Genomic DNA, 20,469 nt, shown 5'->3' on the forward strand with positions numbered 1-20,469 from the left:
TGAGCGGCAGAGGAGGAGAGAGACGTATCTTGTGAAGGGATCTTACCTTTCCCCCCGACTCTTCTCTTTCTCTCCTCTTTTATTCCTGCCACTACCATTTGCTTTTTGGGGACTTGGCAACTGCCAAACTTATTATGTTTGTTATTAAGGTGTTATTAAGGCCTCTGCTAGTGCCGCAAATGTGGCCACGCCAGTGCGCTTGCAGCTATCAGTGTGGACAGACTGCAGCGCTTTCCCTACTGCGCTTTACGAAGGTGGGTTTAACTCACAGCGCTCTACATCTGCAAGTGTAGCCATGCCCTAAGAGTAAAGTGTGTATGTTTAAGAAGTTATTTTGCAAATCCTGTGGTTCCTCCCTTTAACTGCTCTGTGGTCCCTGAGGGGCTAAACTGGAAAGAGAAGTAAACAGAGATGAAGGGGGAATCTGGGAAAATGTGGAAAGTGCCTGGAGAGCCTTGGGATGTCCCATCACTGGCTTTAGTTGCAGTCTCAAAGACAGACAGTCCCAGTTGTCCCCCTCCCATCTCCTCATCTGGTCTGTCTCTCTCCAGCATCCTGGCCTCCTGTACCAATCTAACTACCCAGGCTCCTCATCCATTCACAATCTGCAGCCCCAGCTCCTGCTTTCAATCTCTTTGCCCAGCCAGGCCCTGTTCTCCAGAATCCCAGGTCTTCATCAGATCCATCTGCCATTTCCCCTCACCTCCTTTCTGCTCATGGTATATGGAGGTACCAATGACATAGGGAAGGATAGGAGAGAGGTCTTGGAGGCCAAATTTAGGTTGCTGGGGAAGAGATTGAAGTCCAGGACCTCCATGATAGCTTTCTCTGAAATGCTGTCAGTTCCACACGCAGGGCCAGCTAGACAGGCAGAACTGCAGGTTCTCAATGCATGGGTGAGACAATGATGTAGGGAGGAGAAGTTTAGATTTATTAGGAACTGAGGAATCTTTTGGGAAAGGGGGAGCCTAAACAGAAAGGATGGGCTCCACCTAAACCAAAGTGGAACCACATTGCTGGCACTTAAAATTCAAAACGTCGTAGAGTAGTTTTTAAACTAAGGGCTGGGGAAAGCTGACATATGTGGAGGAGCATGTGGTTGGAACAGAGACGTCTCTTAGGGGAGGATCTATTAATGGAGATTCTTTGTGTTCTAGTGAGGAGGAGAGGATGGACAATAAAATACTGCTAGGATTGGATGAAAAACAATCAAATGAAAAAGAGTCCCATTCATTTACATCACAAAATGGCAGACAGCTGAAAAGTAACAATTTTAAGTGCTTATATACAAATGGTAGAAGTCGAAATAATAAGACTGCTGAACTAGAGTGCCTCATATTAAATGAGGATATTGATACAGTCAACATCACAGAAACTTATATTGCCTCTATATAAATCTATGTTACACTCACATCTTGAATACTGCGTGCAGATGTGGTTACCCCATCTCAAAAAATATATATTGGAATTGGAAAAGGCACAGAAAAGGGCAATAAAAATCATTAAGGGTATGCAAGAGCTTCCATATGAGGAGCAATTAATAAGACTGGGACTTTTCAGCTGTGAAAATAGACGACTAAGGGGGGCTATGACAGAGGTCTATAAAATCATGACTGGTGTGGAGCAAGTAAATAAGGAAGTGTAATTTACTCTTTCTCATAACACGAGAACTAGGGGTCACCGCCTGAAATTAAAAGGCAGCAGGTTTAAAACAAACAAAAGGAAGTATTTCTTCACACCATGCAGTCAACCTGTGGAACTCTTTGACAGAGGATGTTATGAAGGTCAAGACTATAACAGGGTTCAAAAAAGGACTAGATAAATTCATGGAGGATAGGTCTACCAATGGCTATTAGCCAGGATTGGCAGGGATAGTGTCCCTAGTCTCTGTTTGCCAGAAGCTGGAAATGGGCAGCAGAGGATGGATCACTTGATGATTACCTGCTCTGTTCATTCCCTCTGAAGCACTTGGCACTGGCCACTGTCCAAAGATAGGCTACTGGGCTAGATCAACCTTTGGTCTGACCCACTATGGTCGTTCTTATGTTCTTCCACCCATCCCACTGGTTCTCAGTCCTCTCTGCTCTCTGGCTGCAAGTCCCCTTGCTCACTCAGGTCTACTCTCCGCCCTCCCCTCAACTCCAAATGCCAGTTTCTTTCACCTCCTGCCAGCTTCCAGCATCCCTTAGGCTTTTTCTCCCAACCTACTCACCCCTGTCCCCTAGTCTCTGCATTTGAATCTAGTACTTCCTCGTCCGGGCCCAGTGGGATGGGGGAGGTGGGTAATTGAGAGCACAGGAGAGACAGGCTCTCTGCTCTCAGTTCAGGTATCTGGACCCAGCACAGACCGCAGCAGCTGAGAGCTGCAATTGTAGGGAAAGTCCTGCTCAGCCCCAGGCTGGAGCATGCCAGTGCAGACACAATTGCCAGGGGGAATGGAGCTGCTAACCTCAAAGAAGTCTCCGTTGGGTCTCTGTGAACTCTGACTTTTCAAAGACTTCTCATTTGGTCAATTTAGGTAGACTGTCAGAGACAGCAAAAGCCACATCCCTGGCACAAAGGCCACCTCCTTGGGAAATTTCAAGTCCCTGTTCCAAAGCCTGGGGGCACTAGAGCTTTTCATCAGAAGTGTTTAGCATTTAGCACTGTCTACATAGACTAAGGCCAGAAGGGACCACTGTGGTCATCTTGTCCCCGCCTATAACAGACCCATATCATCTGGCCTAGCCTCATTCTCACTAAAGCTGAATGACTTTGACTGAATGTTTCAGGAAATATTCAGCCTCAAGGCAGACACCCAGCATGGGAAATTTCAGCCCAGCCAGTTACAGTTTGACAATGTTATAAGCAACTGAAAACAAAGGCGTATCGTGGGAAGCACTGGGCAACCTTAACAACAGGCAGTGCTGGCAATGCCCCCTATAATGTGAGGCACTCACAGCTGGGCTGGAGCGATGGGATGTCAATCAGGGCCAGCAAAGGTCAGGATGTCAGAAATCCTCCTGATTTGAATTCACACGCCAGAAATCTTTGCAGCGCCCCACAGCCCCTCCCCGACTTCAAAAACAACTTTTGACACCTAGCTCCAGGGTCTGACCCCTCCAGGTGCTTGGCTCAAAGGGCTGAGCAAGCCAATCCCCATGGGGTACAATGGAAGTCGGGGCGCTGAACACCTGCCATGACTCGGCCTTTGGTATGTCATACAGCCAGTCGGTGGAAACCACATCACACTCTGCCAGTTCAGCCTGGCCACAAGCAGGGGTGACCCCTGTTACCTGCTAGTGGATTGGCCACTGCTTACACCTGGGTTGAAGTTGGTCTTTTATGTTAGCTCTGTTTTCTTTGTACCAGCTTGTGCCATCAGATTTTTTGCTGCCTGCCCAAGGTAAATAAGATGCGAGAGCAGAATCATGTCCAGAGTCCAAAAAACAGCAATTAATCCAGAAAGAATAAATTAATTATAAAATGCTGTTAATACCTGGAGTGACCCCACCAGGAAGCCAAATAGCCTGAAGACAAACCACGGAGCTGGTACTTTAGGAACGATTCTTTAGAGTTGGTATTCTAAAGGCTGGTGCCGGTGTCAGGAAGGGCAGGGCGGGTCACTTCTCTCCCCAACCTGCCTAAACACCCACTGTTACCCATTTGGGGTTTAGAGAGCATGGCCCCTTTAAATCTTTTCCCGGGGGACAGGGAGTTGATTGTTCTATGAGGAGAAAGTCCTGTTGGGAGGGCAGGGGAGCGGGGAGGGGGGAAGAGCACGACAGGGTATTTAAGCCCTCCTGCTGGTGTCCCAACTTTTTGTTAAAAACAGGCAAATTGTCACGTATTTTCTGTCTCCCCCGAGTCGGTACTGGTGGGTCCCGCTGCTGGCTGGATCCCTGCTTGCCAGCCACCTGCCCACCAGCGTTGAGTGGGGGGACCCAGTGGCTGACAATGGGGGTGGGTGTGCAAAGCTGGTGGCGGGATGTTCCCCCTCTCGCTGTCCTCTCCCTGCTTTGTCCCTTCACCTTGACCCCAGCCCCGCTGCTCCTCCATATCTGCACCAGCGGGGAGTGTCCCGCTCCCAGCACTGTGCAGAGAACCAGCCCCTGGTCGGAGTGCTCAGCTCACCAACAGCCGGGCCAGCAGGCTACTTCTTTCCCCCACTGCCTCTGGCTGGGCTGGCCCCGCAGGAAAGCTCAAGACCCTCGGCTTGGGGTGTTGGCCAGGAGGAGCCAAGCCCTGCATGTGCCAAAGCCCCAGGCAGCGCAGGCACAGGGAAGCCTTTCTGCCCCTCAGCTAAGCTCTGGAGCGGCGGCGGGGGGCGGGGGGGGGGGGGGCAGAAGCGATTTCCAGCCTGTTTGCATCCCGACCCTGCGGACTCCACAGCAGTCCCCCGGACAGAGGCCTAGCACCCTCTGCACCCACCCCCACCCCGGAGCACAGGGTTTGGTCCGTCCCCTAGGCACCGTCCCCTGCTGAGCAACCTCACTGGCCAGGTTCACTCAAGCCCCTGCAGTCAGGTTCCGTGGGCACAATGCATCCGTAGGGCTTAACCCCTTCCTGCTTGCGCTGTAGCCAGGGGACAGGAGGCAGCTGGGTTATATCGGTGGCCAGCAGCAGCCTGGAGGTGTTAGCTGCCTTTCGACACCGTGTGGGCAGGAAGGAGCAAGGTGCTTCCAGCCACGGGCAGGGGGAGAGGGGGAAGAGATGAGCTCTGCAAAGACATGGGCCAGGTCATCCCTCCCCAACCCCCTCCTCCGCTGTGGCTGGAAGCAGCTTCCATCCTTTCCCCCCAGCATAGTGCGGAAAGGCTGTTGCTGGCCACATTCTGGTGTGAACCCTGGCAGAAATCTGGGGTGGGGGGGCATGTGAACTTGTGTGCCACCCCCCCCACACACACACACACGGGTTGCCTTTGGATGATGTGGTACCAGGTACCAGGAGAGGCGGGTCCAGCTCAGGGCCCAGCCAGGCATGGAGGGCGGAGAGCGCCAGGCAGGGAGGGTTGAGCCTCTCAGTCAATCTGTCAAGCCCTGTGTCAGAGAGGGGCACGGGACTGTGTGTGTGTCACCTCTCTCCATGTGAACCCTAAAGCCTAAAAGATAAGAAGGGAAATAAAAGGAATCCAACTACTCAGTGTTTCTTTTTAACAGGGGCTCAGTCAACTTGATGTTAATTTTAACATTTGTACTGCATCGTTCTGATTGATTGCAGCTGAACTTGCTTGAATACGAGTAATTTTACCAGGTGTTCCGTATTCAGCATAGGGAAATATGGTCACCCTAAATAAGGGGAAGGCTGTTAGCTTGTGACGTGGGGAGGCTGTCACTCTGTGTGGCTTTGCAGAGAGTGACAGAAGAGGGCACCAGAGAGGTTCGTTGGGGAAACTTTACTGGCGCTGAACACAACCTGGAGCACCCAAGACTCACCACTGGACTGGAACTTTGCTCAGGACTCCTGAACTCTGTGTGTAGACACATTACTCGGTGTCAGCCCTTTCAGACTGTGCTACCACTGGGCCTGTGGGGCCTGGTGTTGAATGTAACCCTGTTTTTGACCCGTTCCCCCGAGCTTTTCCCCTGTTGTTTTTCTCCTTTCATCCCTCTCTAAATAAATATTTCCCTTTCCTGTATTCATTGTACTCTTCTGGTTCACACTGGGGACAAGTGTCTCTGGGGTGGAAGGGGCTTTCCCTGATGCATTCCTGCACGTGCCTTTTCTTGGCCAGAGCTACCTGCAGAGCAGACTCTATATTGGCCACGAGGGCGCTAAAGTTACACAACCACAAAAACAGGAGGGAAATTTCTCTCTAAAGATCAAAAAATAACAAAGAAGGAAGAACCCAGAACCACTGGAACTACAAGCAAAAGGCTAGAAATCCCCTTGAAAAGGAACTAACGATGAGTTTATATAAAGCAGGAGGGGCAGGGTAGTTGGTGGTTGAAGGCAGGAGGGCACTGTCTGTCCCTTATTTCTCTGATGCTCCCACCTGGGAGCTGTTCTTAAACATTTACAAATATTCCTTTTCTCTCTCTTGGTGCTTCTGAGTGCACACCAGAAGCACTTCAACTCAGAAATGGGCATCTGGCTGAAACACCTTTTGGGTAGCGGCCATTAAATCAATAAATCAGACATTGTTCTTCAATGGAGGGAAGGGATCTTCTTATTGAGCATGAGAGACTATTACTGGTATTGAAAGGCTGCACATTTGCTTCATTTACTTCAAGGAGCAACATGCCCTATATCTGGCCACTACACTACATTTAGCTATACGCAGGACTAAGCTCTTATAATGACAAGCACGGTGTGACTGGCCCCTTTAAAAAGAAGCTGTGCCCAGTGCCACTGTGACTGAACCTACTGCCCAACTGGGCTTAAAGAAAGGCACCTGAGGAAGTGGTGGCAGAGAGTTAGAGGCTCCTACAGATGAGTTTGATACCCCAGGGGAACAAAACTTCAGTCAGGTAGGGCTGGAAATGGCCTCCTAAAAAGAACAAGGGGCCAGGAAGAAGAGAAACTTTGGCTTTCTTCCTTGATGGCCGCTAGCCTATGTAGGTTTTTATACCATGCTAATCACCACAGTGTCTGAGCACCTTCCAGTAGTGCATTAAGGACCGTAACCACACGTGTGTCGTGTTGGGGTAGTGCCTTGTTTAAAAATAGAAAATACTTGTAGCTATCCATTTATATGAGAAAAGGTTGCTTTCTTCAGTGTTGATTGGACGATTGCGGGTTTGAAGAAGGAAGGGGAGACTTGCTCTCAGACCCAGCAGGGTTGAACACTCAGCATATAGGGACAGTTGATATAAGCAGTGCTTGTAGCACAGCCAACAATCCAGAATCTTGCTAAAGTTCTAAGTTCTGCATATTGATCACCCACACAGAGAGAAGCAACACGAAAATCATTCCGGTTGCAAAGTCAAGCACTCAAAAGTTGGGAAATGCCAGACACAAGGCGGCCACTGCAGCAGGTGACTTAACAGTCCAGTCATGCAAGTCATGCCCCCAGGTTTCAATAATACCAATTCTATCAAATGTAGTTATAAATGAGAACGTTTAGTTCCTCCTGCTTCTTACCCAGTCTCCTAGCAATGGTGAATAACAATTCAGTTTCTTCTCTTCACATTTCTTTACCACCTCTAGTCAACATCTTCCCAACACCCTGAGTCTGAACCCCATTTGACAGCTTAGTACCCTCCCTTTGTACTGTTAGAGGAATGTCCTCCTAGCTGCGTTACTAGTCTCCAAACCGTGAGATTATCCCCGAATTCTGAGATGCAGCCTGCCCCATTGGTACAGCCCCTCTCTCACTGGAACATGTCACTATAGCCCTGAGGCTGCAGTACAACCCTGGAGCAGCTTAGCTCCACTCCCCGACTTGTGGTGGAGGAACCCATTCCCTGAGAGTTTCTGTGAGCCGAGCCTTGCGGGGATGGGGGAGGGAAGGTTGGCTCATCACAGGCTCAATACACTCTGAAAGGGGCCTGAGAAAGCAATGCTCATCAATGATATTTGGCCATCACTCCACAACAGTGCTAACAGCATTCTGAGGTTGAGTGTCATCCATGCTGTGTACAGTACACCATAGCATTTCACTGAGAGCAAGGATGGGTTATCTGTAGCCAGGGAGAAATTCACAGGGTCAGACGCTTCCCTCCATTGGCAGTGTAGGGGGAGAAAGACAACGACTCTGCATCTGCAGTGGCACGGGATTGCTGGCTTTGCAGCATGCTCTGTAACGGGACTCTCCACTCACCGCTCGTCAGGCACCTCACCCTGGCCGTTCTGGTGAATCATGTTCTGGTGAATTTACTTCCCACCTGCCAGCCATCCAAACTGCAGCTGCTGAGATGATCTTCCTCTCCTGGTGCTGTCTTCCCCACTTTCCCAAGTCTCGCTCTGGCTGCCCTTTTTCCATGTCCAGTTTGGACTTCTCCTTCTTACCTCCAGAGCTCCCTATGCAAACATCTCCCTGTGTAAAAAATATCTCCACCTCAGTCATCTGCTCCTCCCCTCCCACTCCCACCTTACAGACCCTTCTTCTTGCAGCATCCTGCTGCTACTGGGAAGGACCCAGCAACCTCCGCTCAGGCTCCCCTTTCTATTCATTCCATCAGACTCACCCGGTACCTCTCCTACACTCCTAGAGTGACCCCTTTAGCTTGAGTGAGAGGGGCTTGTGCTGATGGACCCTGGTTCAATCCACACCAATGTCTGTGGTGTCTGTACGTGGCCAGGGTTTTACTTACCTATCATTGTAGGTGTTCAGCCCATTCCCAGCCATCTGTGGTACATCTTTTGCTTCTTGCCATCTCTGTGATGTCGGTCCTTCATCTGTACAAGGACACGGCATATCAAGGCCAATCCAGCAGCTCCCATCCGGTCTTCACCTCCATGATAGACAGCGCATCCCAGCCTGACCACAGAAAGACAGGGTGGTGTTCTTCAGGGGAATCTGCTGGAGCTCCAGTCTCCCCTGATCCACCTCACCCCCACACACTAAGGGTTTTCAGAAGATACTGATAATCTCAGCTAAACAAAGCAGCTAAAATGAGGTCACTGTGGGTGGATTTACTGAATAGACTGGTTCTAAGGGAAGAGGAGATTCCTTCTCTCCTCTCATGAGATTCCCATAGGAAAAGTATCTGATGACAGGTTGGTGAGAATACAAGTCCTCAGCCCCTGGAAAGGCAGGAAATCAGGACTCTGGGAGTTAAGACTTGTCTCTGTCCTGCTGGAGGGAGCAGAGCTGGAGACCAGAAAGGGCACTGGTGAAATTGTATAAAAGACAGTGACCTCTACCTGTGAAGGTGGCTGAAGCTTCTTGCAAGCAATAGAGTCCAGGATCCTTACGCCTCCTTTGGCGATGCTTTTCCTAGGAATAAAATCAACACAGTACAATGAGAACAACGTCTGAGTCCCAGGGCTGGGATCCAGGGATAAGGGCTGCTCTCAGCCAGGCTGCGTACCAGGAACTGGATCTTTGTCCCAAGAGCTGCAATCACCCAGATGAGTGAGTAGTTCCTACCTCTGTGAGTGGGGTGTGGTTTTCCGGCTAAGCATCACTGAGAGCCAGCTCCTCTCAGTTTGACAGGATGAGGTCATTGCTCCCCAAGCTGGGCCAGCTGCAGGCTGCATTGATGTAGGAGGCATGGACAGATCCCAAAGCCTGGAAGTCAGAGAAGGGAGGAAGCCCCTGCTCATTTACCGTTCAAGGAAGGGAGAGGAGAATGAAGGGGGGAAGTGAAGCTGCCCTGTGGGGAGAGCACTAGAGTAGAACCCAGTCCCGTTCCCGGATCCACCCCATGTTTGTCGGTGTGACCTTAGAGAGGTCCATCACCTTCATTCCCTGTCTGTAAAATAGAGATAATAGTTTCTTATGGATTTGGTCAGTGCCAGACCCTTGGTGCCTCCTTTCAGTAAATGGTTTCCCTAGTGAGACAGACTGGCCTGTCCTGTTATCGGCAGTCCGCATACTATGTGAAGACCTTCCTAGTGTCCTCGAATGCCCCCTTAGTTCTTCTTGAATGTGATACATTCGTTGAACCAGATTGCTAGCCAGGAATTTCGGAGAGGCCATTGCTAGTGTACGATGAAATCAGGGGGAAATCTATAGTTAGCAAAAAAAAAAAAAAAAGGTGTCATTGGCAAATTTGGAGCTGATCTGTCCTTTCAGCTGAAGGTACACAGTCACAGGGGGATGAAGCGTGCCATCTTGGTTAGTTGTTCTATTGATAGTCAGTTCCACCACGTGGCCATTTGATTCAAGGAGTTCTACAATGAAATCCCTGGCAATGGCTGCCCCTGGTCGGGGCAGGGTCTCCAGAGGCATGAGGTGACAAGAATTTTGGCGTGTGGTGCCTTGGTAAGAGCTCAGAAGTCACTAGTCAACATGTCTGAATTTCAGCCCACATCCGGCACCACCAAACGAAGCAGGTGGTTAGGCAGGAGATTTTGAAGCACCCAAAGTGCCCTGTTGGGAGGTGTCCTGTTTCAGATGTAGTACCTTCAACGGGGGACATCCTGGCAGAACATACAGGCAGTCCTCAGTAAATGTTATTGGGTCCCACATGGAATGTTGGTTCTCATTCCCTGGGCAGCAGGTCATCCTAGGAAGCTGATTTAATAAGCATGATTGAGGAATGGCAACATTAAGCACATTGCGGGGCTTGAGGAGGAAGGGCTGTTCCTGACCAGCTTTTTCCCTTCTTGGTTATATTCTCCATTAGGGGACAAGGTCATTCTTAGTTCCAGTTTGGCAGTTAAGTAATCTTGAAATTGAAGCAGGAAAAGAATATGGTCTAGCTGAATTGTCCCTGATTCAGTGCTTTGGCTTTACACAGATACTGGAGGCTTTTGTGTACAACCTTGTGCTGGGTATCGAGGCCCCTTTAGCTACTCACACCAATCTTCAGATAAGGATTTAATCAGAACCTACTAATTATCAAGGGACTCCTATAGTTTTTGTCTGTGGGGTGAGCCTCCAGGAGCGGTATGCACAGGAGTGCAGCAGGTGCTGGGAGCCATGCCCCAGAGAGCATGGCCCCGATTGATATATTAGATGTGTCAACTTCTGTGATGAATGCTCCAGTTGGATTGGGTGCGCCAGAACAGGTGCAGCGGTGAAGGCAATTTTGAGCTGTTTGAGGGCTTGTTGGGCCTTGGGTGACCAAACAAATTGGACAGTCTTGTGGAGGAGAGCTATCATGGGGGTTATTTCTTCTGAGAACCCTGGGCCGAAGCAGCAGTAAAATTGGTGAAGCCTAGGAAACACTGCTCTTTTTGAGTACTTCAAGCTTCCTCCCAGTTGTGGATGACTTTCACCTTATTTGCATCAATCTTAATGCCTTCTGGGGAGAGGATGTACCCCAAAAACTCCATGGAGAGTTGGCTAGAGGTACACTTTTCCAATTTTGTATAGAGACCATGCTGCCGCAACCTCTCTGGGGTCTGTTGTGGGGCACATGCTGCTCTGGGTTCTCCAAAAAGAGAAGTATGTCATCTAAATAGATGACAATGTATTGATCCAGAATGTCCCCAAATACATAATTAATAGTAAATAAACCCTTTGGATCCGTTTTCATGATTTCACGCAGGGAGAGCCACTAGTTCTGGTTCGGACATTGCATAAATACAGCCAAAGGCAACTTTCGGGCAAGATTTAGGTCAATAGGGCAGTCATAGTCTTGGTGCAGAGGTAATGTGTCCTCCTTTCTTTCAAAGATGTCCACATAATCCTGGTATTTATCAGGAATGTCGGGCGTCAGAGTCAAGAATGGTGGAGTAGGTCCAGGGGCAGAGGCTGGTTAAGGAAACCCCTACATTTTCAGTCACCTCCACTGAGCCATTTTGGCAGGGGCAGCACAGGGCCAGGCTCAGGTAGCAAGGCCTTGAGTCACACCTGGTATCCCCATTTACGTACAGGCCACTTACTTCTGGAAAGCCTGCTTTTCTGCAAACAGTCGCACCACCTGATGTCACATGTTGCATCTGATAATTAGGTCTAGTGGTTGGAGCTGAGGTCACAGCTAGACATAGGATTGCACCTAGGCTAAGAGTGGTGCTAGAATCAAGATCCAGGAAGACGCCGGAGATGATGATGTGATCAGAGTCTGTAGACAAACCAGAATCAGAACTGGAGCCAGAGTCCAAGTGCAGGCCAAGGGTCGAAGCCGGGTGATCAGAGTCCAAAGTTAAGCCAAGTCGATATCAAGCCAGAGTCCAGATTCAGGCGGAAGGTTGAAGCCGGGTAGTCAGAGTCCGAGGGCTTGGGGAGGATCAAGAGGAGGAGGCAAGGCTGGAGCGGGTCAGTTGTGGGGCTGGAGCAAGGCTAGAATACGACAAGGATAATGCTGAGCCAGAGTTGGTAGCCAACGTCAAGAGCCAAGGGTCACGCCGAAGTCAGCAGCAAGAGACTGGAGCCGAGGGTCAAGATAGTCAATAGCCGGGAACTGGAGGGTAGGGCAGGGCGGTGCATGCAGGCAGAAACCAGGAATAACATGGGGACTGTCTCAGCAGCAGGGCAAGCTCTGCCTTGTTGTCCATATGACTTGAGGGTACTCCCAGGCACTGCCCACCCAGGGCCCTAGACACCTGGGTTCAAGTCCCACGCATCCTCATCTGGGGACTCTCTTCCGAGGAATAAAAGAAGGAGAGCAGGATGACAAAGATGTCTCTGTCCTTGGGCTGGGATCCAGGCCAAGGGGAGCTCCCACCAAGGCTAGGTGTCACAGCCTCCTCACCATCCCTTGCTCCTGTTCATTTCACACTCAGAGACGCACTAGCAGGAGGGAAGAATAAAAGGCAGAAAGTGAAGCTGCCCCGGGGGGAAGGCACTAGCCTGGGACCCAGTCCAGTTCCCAGATCTACACCCAGGATTGTGAGACCAGGCACCACAGCCCTTCCTCTGTGTCTTTGTCCCCACCTGTCAGATGGGGAGGATCCTTCACTTCCCAGGGTGCTTGGGGGGAGTTTCATTCCTGGCTGGGAAGAGTTCAGATGCAATGTGGGTGGATTGGGCCCCCGGTGCAGGATGGATCGGACATTCCCTAGCTCAAAGGTGACACGGGCCAGGGGAACCTCTGAGCAGTGAGCACAGGGGAGGGGTTCCACATCAGGCCACCACTCCCAGACTGCAGTGGTTATTGATGATAAACCATGGTTCTACCGATGTTCTCATTTGTAGTTGTCCTGGGCTGGGCCAGCCCCATGGTGCTGAAAGCCTGATGCTTCATAAAGGCCTCTGGGCATGGGGCAGGAGGGTCAGGGAGGGCGTGTGGTGAGAGGGAGGTGGCGTTCTAGGTTTGGCTCCCTGAGGGCAGATTCCTCCTGTGGCCCCTTGGCATGGAGGAGGGACTGAGAGGCCCCACCACAGCAGCCCCGGGTCAGGAATTGTTTCAGATGTGACACTAGGCCATTCCCCCTGCTCTAATGCAGAGCTTTCAGAGCTCCACTGGGGGACATGGGCCTAACATGCAGGCCCTTCTGCATCAGGCTGGGCAGGGAGAAAGGGCGATGGCAGAGAGGCCAAGGCCAAGAAAAAGAGGGTGGGGAGAACCTCATGCCCCAGACAAAGGGGATTTGGCAGCAGAGGGAAGGCCCCCCACCCCCCACCCAGAAGGGAGAGGGTTTCACTCAGTGCTGTCACCTCTATCTCCATTCCCACTAGCCCCTCTCCCCCATGTATAGTGAGACAGAGCAGTACCTGCAGCAGGGAGTGTGAGCTGCTGGGCATGTGAGGTGGGGGCCCTTTAAGGGTGTCCCATGGGGCAAAGCGCATGCAGTGCCTTGGGCACCTGGCACAAACACAGGATGTAAAATAGGTGGGCCCTCACTTTGTCTGTAATATCCTCCTCCTGCAAGGGAACAAGGATTAGTCAGAGATTCAGACACTCCTGGCAACAAAGGGTAATAACAGCACCTGGAGCCAGCTAAATTTCCACCCAGCTCCTCGCCACATCTGAGGGATGGATTCTCCCACCCAACCCCCGAGGTGAAGTCTTGTCTACTCTCTAGTGACCTCCAATCCCTCTCCCACAATTTCAGAATGAACTCCTTCCCCATTCCTCTCAGTCCCCGCATTAGAGCTGTTCTACCTCCAAACCCATCTGGGGAACGAGCTCAGCTCCCCAGCATCCTCTCAACCAGCCCCTACCCCTCCAGCTATGGGTTTGGAAGGCTTCTGGCAGCAGGGAAGTTGGGTGAGAGGAAGTTGACATCTTTCCCCAAGTGACCCCTGGTCCTTACGGTGAAGCCGTGGACGGTAGCTCTGGTGAATGGGCCACATGGGTGGCTTCAGATGACTGAATCCTCCAGGTCTCCCAGAGGAGGTCCAGCCTGGCCAGCAGCAGGGCAAACTTTCCCCGGCCCATGTGCTTCAGCCCAGCCTGGTTAGGAAGGTCATGCCTGACTAATCTAATCGCCTTCTATGATGAGATTACTGGTTCTGTGGATGAAGGGAAAGCAGTGGATGTATTGTATCTTGACTTTAGCAAAGCTTTTGACACAGTCTCCCACAGTATTCTTGTCAGCAAGTTAAGGAAGTATGGGCTGGATGAATGCACTATAAGGTGGGTAGAAAGTTGGCTAGATTGTCAGGCTCAACGGGTAGTGATCGATGGCTCCATGTCTAGTTGGCAGCCGGTGTCGAGTGGAGTGCCCCAGGGGTCGGTCCTGGGGCCAGTTTTGTTCAATATCTTCATAAATGATCTGGAGGATGGTGTGGATTGCACTCTCAGCAAATTTGCGGATGATACTACACTGGGAGGAGTGGTTGATACGCTGGACGGCAGGGATAGGATACAGAGGGACCTAGACAAATTGGAGGATTGGGCCAAAAGAAATCTGATGAGGTTCAATAAGGATAAGTGCAGGGTCCTGCACTTAGGACGGAAGAACCCAATGCACAGCTACAGACTAGGGACCGAATGGCTAGGCAGCAGTTCTTCGGAAAAGGACCTAGGGGTGACAGTGGACGAGAAGCTGGATATGAGCCAGCAGTGTGCCCTGGTTGCCAAGAAGGCCAATGGCATTTTGGGATGTATAAGTAGGGGCATAGCGAGCTGATCGAGGGACGTAATCGTCCCCCTCTATTCGACATTGGTGAGGCCTCATCTGGAGTACTATATCCAGTTTTGGGCCCCACACTACAAGAAGGATGTGGATAAATTGGAGAGTCCAGCGAAGGGCAACAAAAATGATTAGGGGTCTTGAACACATAAGTTATGAGGAGAGGCTGAGGGAACTGGGATTGTTTAGTCTGCAGAAGAGAAGAATGAGGGGGGATTTGATAGCTGCTTTCAACTACCTGAGAGGTAGTTCCAGAGAGGATGGTTCTAGACTATTCTCAGTGGTGGAAGAGGACAGGACAAGGAGTAATGGTCTCAAGTTGCAGTGGGGGAGGTTTAGGTTGGATATTAGGAAAAACTTTTTCACTAGGAGGGTAGTGAAACACTGGAATGCGTTGCCTAGGGAGGTGGTGGAATCTCCTTCCTTAGAAGTTTTTAAGGTCAGGCTTGACAAAGCCCTGGCTGGGATGATTTAATTGGGCATGGGTCCTGCTTTTGAGCAGGGGGTTGGACTAGATGACCTCCTGAGGTCCCTTCCAACCCTGATATTCTATGATTCTATGATTCATGGCACTTTCAATCCCTGGGCTCCAAGGCTGCCAGTGATGGGGCAGCTCTGGATGGTGGTTCAGATGACGTAGACACTAGACCACTAGGAACTGGCCTGAGACCCTGAGGGGAAGAAAGGCTCATAGAGGTCATAAAGGGCACTAGCACGAACAATGGCAGCTTGTCCTGTTGATGTGATGCCTGTTATGAAATAGCCTTGCTGGAGAGCTGGGTCTGAACTGCTTTGATCTGCTCAGGGGACAAGCTGGTGCCTAACAATGGCACCTGCTGTGACTCATTCGTCTTCTTGCTCCCAGGTCAGCAAATGGGGATGGGATGGCAGTGACCTTCTGTGGACTGGAGGTGAAAAGCCCTGGGTCCCTCCCAAAAGCTAGATTAATCCTTCTCTGGTTACCTCGTCCCCTATCAGCTGGCCGCCTTCCCCCATGATGGAGAAAGCTAGGACCAGCCCAGCCTGGCTGACATGTAGCCGGGGGTCGTGGATGGCCAGCACAGCCACCTGCAGGAAGGATCTTCTCTGCCCTTCTGAGAAGATCCCTCCGAAGACCTAAAACCAACAGCACGAGAGCCATTGGCAATTGCCCAGAACCAGGCTCCAAATCCATCTAGTGGCTCATGTGGAGAGTCGGAGTCCTGCTGCAGCCAAGCCAGCTAATTCCCCACGAGGACCTTTGGGGTCCCATGGCCCAGGGAACCCCCTTCAGTAAGAGGTTGCAGGCACTGAGGCCTCTCATTGCTCTTTCTGGAGCAGGATTCAATGCAGGTGCCATGACGTGCTGGGAATGTGCCCATGTGCATGAGCCTGGCGCGCTCTGGAACGTAGCTCACAAAGACCACACAGGACCCTCTACTGCGTCCAGCAGCGATATCTCCTGGAGCTCACATGCTAGAGCTATGGGCCTTTCAGAACTGCCTCCGTTCCCCACTCCCCACCCCACTGACATTTCCATGAGCCTTACGTATGGTGAAGTAATTCAGCCCAGGGTAGGAGCTCAGTGTCTATGACCCAAGTCCCAGGGCAGGCGCAGATACTGCTTCCTGACTCATGATGGTGCTAAGCAAACTCCAAACCCTTCTTGTTCTTCCACACGGTGCAGGAATCCAACAAGCTTCTGGTCACGCAATAGCTGGGTGTATCCTTCCCAGCTCACTGACTCCCAGTGGCTCCCATCTCGGATACTCAGGTGTCAGCCAGGGAGTCACTGAGCGAAGCCGGATCCCTCGAGACACAATCCACCATTAACTCAACATCCTAGAGGTTTCCTGTTATGCCACTTATCAATGGATCCATGTAACACACACAAACCATGGCCGTTAGCAAAGCTCCAACCCAGGATCCTCAGCCTCTTGCAGCTGAACACTGTCAGCTGGAAATAAGGAGTAGGCTCTGGCCCTGTATCCAGGACACAGCCACTGCCGTGAGACACAGCTCCGCACTTGAGCTGCTGCAATGCACCAGCTGAGAGTCCTTACCTCCCCCACCTTGGCCATATTCCTGTAACCAAGGCGCTTGGTGTTCTCGAGCCCCTCCCAGCACCACAGCTCCTTGGCATCTCTGACGTTCAGCCCTTGGAGAGAAAGACACGCAGGTTTGTGAGGTTTGCCATTCTGGTTTCAGTGCCTGTCTCCTTCTGTTCCCATTGCTGGGTGCACACTGGCTGGGGCTTCGCAGCATCCATGCCCCCATGAAATCGCAGGGTCACCACCGGGTGGTTTAGTACCTGGAGGGGGATTTGTCCCATTCATCACAGAAATCAGGTGACCCTTACGGTCATTGTGTTCTGGGAGTGGGTGCCTGAAAATGACGGCATCTAATGCTGAGAACCCCCCACTCCCACTGTAGTCAAAATCTGGCCCTAGGTAACCAACTAGTGACATCCTACAAGTTTTGTGTGCGTCCCCTGTAGTCCCTGCTCCTGACCCTGACTTCCCTATGGGCTCTTTCCCTCCATGTGTTTCAATAGCTCCATTCCTGTCCCCTCACCAGCTGGCGAGCCCCATGGACAGACTGATTTTCCTGGGGTGGGGGACAGAGCTGGGCTCTGAGATAAAACAGCCAATTTCCCTGGCACTTTCACACTCATCTCCCTGATTCAGGGAGCAGGGAAGAGAAATAATCAGCATCTACGCTGGGGTCCATCTCAGAGGAGGGGGCTTCTTTCTATAGGCTCCCATTGCCCAGCAAAATGAGTCCCCAATCAGGGACCTTGTTTCTATTGGGCTCCCTCTGCCCAGTTCCGGTTGATCTACAAGGAGAGGCCTTAGTTCTATAGGAGTCCCAATGTCCATCTGCAGGTAGTCTCTGAGGATTCATTTCTATAAGGTGCCATTGCCCAGTTGGGTTTCTTACCCCTCTTCTGCAGCAGTAGCTGGTAGAGCCAGGAAATCCCACCCTTGGTTTGCCGGCTGATGTCATCTGGTGGGTCAGTGATATACAGACCCAGCTGTGCCACAAGGTAGCCCACCTTGGGGAAGTCAGATGAGCTCTGATGGAAGGAGGAGGAGAGGGGAATCCATCAACATTCTACCTTCAGCTCTCCATCTGCCCTGGGCCAGGAGTCTCTCTTCTCCCACTCCATCTGTAGGAGGGGCTGGGGGAGAGGAGCTACAGCTAGAGATCTCATTCTCTCTGCCCCCAGGGGAGTTTGGAATAAAGGGAACCAGGGAAAGGGCCCTCTATGAGGATTCGCTCCTCAGCTGCTCCAGAATGACAAGGCCCTGAGGCCAGGCATGAATCTGCCAGCCAGTGGGCTCTGGAGCACAGTCCCTTACAGACCCAGGGGGAAAAACTTAGCCAGGAGATGAGGGACATGCCTCAAGCATAGCTGAATCTCAGTTCTGACTCTGGCTCCACACAGGAGCCATCAAAATCTAGAACCCCTGCAGCTGCAAATCCCACAGCCTTTCAGAGCCAGCCCTGCCTCTGCAGGATGCCGGGGTCAAAGGTCACCTACATCAACTCCAGGGAGGCAAGGAGTGAATTGCAGCAGGGCAGTGCTACTCCGTATGGCCCTGGCTCTCTCTTGCTTCTCTCTGGAGTGCATCCAGAAATTGACATGCTGTGGGAGAAGGAGGCAGGTGAGGGTCAGTAAGCAGGTGCACGTGCTCTACAAATGAGCTTGTCGTCCTCCCCATGGGGCTGAGACTTTGTGCTCAGGGTGGAAGAGCTGACTGGCTGATCGCAGAAAAGGGGCTTCTTGCAACCAGGACGCTGCCCAAGTCCTGCTGGGCACAGGCTGTCATTGTCTCTCTAGCTGGGGAAAATGTTAGGCCTGGGGCTGGTCCATCCTCTCTGTACCTGGTCCATGAACAGCACATCAGGATCAAGGCACATGCCCTGGCCCCTCCCCAGATGCAAAGGCCTTGGTGGGATGGAGGGAGTGGCCGTGAGGACAATCCCTTTGGGAACTGCAGTGTCCATATCAGAAGAGCTGATTCCCTGAGGATTCTCCTGTACTCAGGGTCTTCCTAGAAAGGAGCCAGTAACTTTTCTCAGAGGCCCATGTCCTGGATCTCACAGGACTTTCAGTCTCTCAGTCCCCAGCCAGGCCTGGTGCCCACCGTTAGTGCTCAACAGAACTATGCAGAGCTCTGGCTTACAGTCCCAGATCTTTCCCTTTATCCCCCGAAAGGCAGAAGAGTCCCACCATTGCACTGCACAGACAGCTCTGGCAAAGTCTGGCCTGCTGGGTCCCAGCTGGGAGGACACAATGGAAATGTGGCTCTTCCAGTCTCTCCTTTGCAGCCCTCCCACGGGGTTAAGGGGAAATTCCCCCCAGACCCTGCCATTGTGCTCACCTCCAAGAGGTGCTCCAGCTTGTCCATGGTGAGGGTTTCCGTCAGCAGGCTCCTCAGCATGACATCCATGCTGTCTGTATAGCCCTTGGGCAGAGCCTGCAAGAGGAGGGAGCACCCGTCCGTTATGGGATCTGGGGCTACGCTGGTCAGGGGATGATTAGAAGGGTTCTCTGGGGAGCCCTGGCAAGACCCCAAAGACACATCCTGGCCTCTCCCATTCAAATCATCCCAGGGACACTTAGCAAGAGTTCATGGCCGGATGCCAGCTGGCTCTTCAATCCTTGCCCTTAGCAGTTCTCTGCAGAGGGCCAGGGACCTAGCAGGGTATGGAACAGCCAGACTGCAATGGATGGGAGCGAGGCGCCCGGACAGAGTCCAGGCAGCAAAGCACAGAATGAGGAAGGAAGGAGAGGATCTGCCAAGGGCGGGTAACACTATCCCCTCTGGAGGGAAGGGGCGCTCTCTGCCATTTTGTTATCTGCAATGCTCTCCACAAGGGACGCTTTGGAGCAGTGCGGCTGCAGGGTGTCCTGCCCCTGCTTTTGTGCAGGGAAGCACAGAGTGGGGATAGTGTGCAGGAAGCGGAGCTGCTTGGCCCTGTCCTGCACAGATGAGGCGTGGCATTGGGGGAGAGAGAGAGCCTGTTAGGTAGGGACCTCCCCACTCCACCCAAACCGGCTCCAGGGCCCAGGTCCTCCTTTGGGTTGGACAGGAAAAGCCCAAAATCACAGTGTCGTCCTGCAAGGCAGGGCTTCTAACTGGGACAATGGCTGTGGGGGGAGGAGACCCTGGCCTGCGTGGGACAAACACCCTCTCTTCGTGGTCTCTTCTCTGGGACAGGGCCCCCCCGGAAGGGCTGGCGGGGGCAGGATAGACTCGATTGTACCTCATCTCTGCCCTGGCAATGCTGCTGGATGACCCTGATGGCAGCTTCCTCTGGGGACAAGTCCTCCTCTTCCTCCTCAACCTCCAGCTGGACACTGGGGCTCCCTGCACCAGGCAGAGGAGCACAGAGGGTGACTCCTGCTGCTGCCGAGGGAAAGGACGGGGTGCAGTGGAGAGAGAAAGCTTAATGTGCCCCCCTCCTCTGTAAGGAACCCCAAGGCAGAAAGGGCCTCAGCCTGCCCCTCCCAGAGATGCCCTCAGCCCCATCAGCTTCAGGGCCCCATGGCAGTCAGGCCACCCCCACAACATCATCAGGGGTCCGGGAGGCTGGAGTGCCCCCGACTCCGCCAAGAATGCCCTGCACCGGCCATGGCTGTGTCACTCCCACGAGTGTCAGCAGGGCTCACGTGGCTGAGACCTGACGCTTTTCTGAACCAATGGGCACACGGTGTTACTAGCCCCCCGGCCCCAGTCACTCTCCCTTTCCCTTGGGTCTCCCCTCACCAGTACTGTGGGAGCCTCCAGCCTCAAGGCTCTCACACTCCTCGGAGGTGCTGCTGGCCCCTTGGGAGTAGGTGGAGCTGCTGGTGCTAGAGCAGGGGTTGTCCACCTCCTGTCCTAGGCAGGGTGGGGCCTCTTTAGTGGCCAGGCAGGGGCATGGCTC

The sequence above is a fragment of the Eretmochelys imbricata genome, chromosome 2 (genome assembly GCF_965152235.1).
Source record: "Eretmochelys imbricata isolate rEreImb1 chromosome 2, rEreImb1.hap1, whole genome shotgun sequence".
NCBI classification, from domain to species: domain Eukaryota; kingdom Metazoa; phylum Chordata; order Testudines; family Cheloniidae; genus Eretmochelys; species Eretmochelys imbricata.